This window comes from Suricata suricatta, chromosome 10, assembly GCF_006229205.1.
Source record: "Suricata suricatta isolate VVHF042 chromosome 10, meerkat_22Aug2017_6uvM2_HiC, whole genome shotgun sequence".
Taxonomy (NCBI): Eukaryota; Metazoa; Chordata; class Mammalia; order Carnivora; family Herpestidae; genus Suricata; species Suricata suricatta.
The window spans coordinates 83391344-83394528 of record NC_043709.1 but is presented as its reverse complement, the minus strand read 5'-3'; the positions used below and the strand labels follow the sequence as shown (position 1 = coordinate 83394528).

General features: G+C 43.7%; 1 pseudogene; it reads left to right on the top strand.

Moving 5' to 3' along the window:
• The first annotated feature begins 1829 nt into the window (after positions 1-1829).
• LOC115304821 lies at positions 1830-2702 on the top strand (annotated as a pseudogene).
• Positions 2703-3185: the final 483 nt, after the last annotated feature.

Genomic DNA, 3185 nt, shown 5'->3' with positions numbered 1-3185 from the left:
CAAACTTTTCTGCTCCTTCACCTGTTAGCCTCTAAGGTTCTTCATGATTGTCTTCCTGCCAGACAGTTATAGGGAGGAAAGAAAAAGGTTCTCAAAGGGCCTAGTTCTTTGGGGTATAGGAGCAAAAGGTTAGAAGCTACTTTGTGAAAGGGAGAGGACCAGGGAGTATCAGCCATGTGATAGAGCTTCCCTTTGTCCCCAGACCATTTTCAGATTATTGCATTTTCACTTTCACTGTTCCTTTATGATTCGTGACATCAACTTCTAACCTTTGTTGGTACTGTCATTTATTGACAACTTGGTCAATTCCCTCTTCCTCATCAAATACTTGGACCCCTAGGTGAGCTGTCCATCCCCTGTTATTAACCTGGAGCTCTTTCACTCTTAAAAATCTTTCAATCTTAAGGTCTTAACATGACAACATACCACTCCAGGACTTCAATCTTCCTTCCAATTCTTCCTTTCGTCACTTCTGTTATCAATTGTTCCTTGAGCTCATCAAGACTTAATTGTCCTTGACCCCCTGGATTGGGTGTCTATTAGCTCCTTTCCACCTTCACTTCTATTTCTATCCAGTTTATACTGCATTCGTGCATTTTGTCCTAGTATCCTCAATGCCCATACTTTGTTTCCTTTTGTCATATCACTCAACAGACTAACTCTGCAAAGACCATCCCATAAAGAGATCCATATTGCATACTACACAAGAGCATTCTACAAAAGCAATAACTGGAAACCAGCCCAGGCTCTATTCAAAGTCTTGGGGTAGTCCTTCCCTGAGGGTGCAACTTTTTCTAATCTGCCATAGTCTAGTGCAGAAGTTCACAAACTATGGGCACCGCAGACCAAATCTATCTGCTGCTTGTTTTTGTGTGACTCACAAGCTAATAATTATTTTTACATTTTCAACTAGTTAAAAAATTCAGAATAAGAATATTTTATGACCAATGAAAATGACACTAAATTCAAATTTTAGTGTTCATAAATAAAGTTTTATTGGAATACAGGTAGGCTCATTCATTTATCTATGGTTTATGGCTGATTTCACACTACAAAGGCTGGGTTGAATAGCTATGATAGAGACTGTATGGCTCACAAATCCTAAAATATACACTATTTTTCTCTGTTCAGCAGGTCTGTTGTTTCTGTAATCTCTGTACCAATATGTACTAACACCTGAACTGTTAAATATTTGCTAGAGAAAAGCCAACAACAATTCTACAGATTTGTGCATTGGATGATATATTCATGATCCTAAACCCCACCTGGAAAATCAACATTATATGGATTTCCTTCTTATTTCCCTAGTCAGCTCTCTTTTCTTCAGCCTTTCACTTTTCACTCCTTTAAGCCTCCAAACAGTTCACCCCCTCATTCTAACAGATGCGTCACCTCCTACTTCTAAGCAAAAATAGAAGCCATCAGATTGGTACTTTCTCCATTTCCTGCTTATGCACCTACCAATTTGGCTGCAGTTTCCCTCATCCTGTATTTACTACCTTGTGTTTCAATAGAGGTGGGACTATTTATTTATTTATTAAGTTTGTTTATTTTGAGAGAGAGAGAACAGCAGAAGAGAGGGGCAGAGAGAGAGGATCCCAAGCAGGTTCTGCACTGTCAGCACAGAACCCAACAGAAGGCATGAATCCATGAACCAGAGACCATGAACCAAAATCAAGAGTCAGATGTTTGCCGGGCGGCCCCAGACACCGGCTTCTCCGAGCACCACCCGCTGCTCGCCCGGCGCTGCCGCCTCCCAGAACCCCCGGCTCCGGGGGGCAATGAGGGGGCGGTGGAAGGGGCACTACTAGTCGGGCATTACTTAGAGAAGCGAGACCGCCCCGCCCTCCCGCCGGCCCTCCCTCTCTCCCACCCAGGCCCGCGCGCCACTCCGCCAGAGGGACAATCGGCCCAATATGTCAAGACCTCTGATCACTAGATCTCCTGCATCTCCACTGAACAACCAAGGCATTCCTACTCCAGCACAGCTCACAAAATCCAATGCGCCCGTCCACATCGATGTGGGCGGCCACATGTACACCAGCAGCCTGGCCACCCTCCCCAAATACCCCGAATCAAGAATCGGAAGACTTTTTGATGGTACAGAGCCCATTGTTTTGGACAGTCTCAAACAGCATTATTTCATTGACAGAGATGGACAGATGTTCAGATATATCTTGAATTTTCTACGAACATCAAAACTCCTCATTCCTGATGATTTCAAGGACTACACTTTATTATATGAAGAGGCAAAATATTTTCAGCTTCAGCCCATGTTGTTGGAGATGGAAAGATGGAAGCAGGACAGAGAAACTGGTCGCTTTTCAAGGCCCTGTGAGTGCCTAGTGGTGCGTGTTGCCCCAGACGTCGGAGAAAGGATCACGCTCAGCGGTGACAAATCCTTGATAGAAGTGTTTCCAGAGATCGGCGATGTGATGTGCAACTCTGTCAATGCAGGCTGGAATCACGACTCGACGCACGCCATTAGGTTCCCACTGAATGGCTACTGTCACCTCAACTCGGTCCAGATCCTCGAGAGGTTGCAGCAGAGAGGATTTGAAATCGTGGCCTCCTGTGGAGGAGGCGTGGACTCGTCCCAGTTCAGCGAGTACGTTCTTGGTTCTTCGTTCTTCCGCGGGAACTGAGGCGCACGCCCCGCGGGCCCTCTGTCATCCGGATAAAGCAAGAGCCTCTGGGCTAAACAGACAGATTTCTTATGCAAAAAGGAAAAAAAAAAAAAAACGTACACAACCAATAACGCAAACAAAAAAAGGGACATTTATGTGCAGCTGGGACAGCAAAACCAAGTCCTGGACCTAAAATTGATTCAAAAGACACATTGATATCCAATAGAGACCACACTTGTATTCATATGGGAACAATTGGAATAGTGATATCCTCAAGGTGTAAAAATATATATAAATATATATATTTACATATATATATATGTCAAAAGGTAGGAAATGCAAAAACAAAAAAAGGAAAAAAAAAAAGTTTCAAAAAGGTGGTAGCTACAGTTGGTGCTGTGATGGCCGAGAGGTGTCCTGGGGCCTCTCAAGGCCTCTGACAGATAAGCCATGAGCAGTGAGGACGCGTCTCCTTACGGTTTGCATTGACAACAGCCATCCATGGTTTCCTTTTTCTTTGTCTTTCTTTTTCCTTTTTTTTTTTAAAAAAAAAAAAAA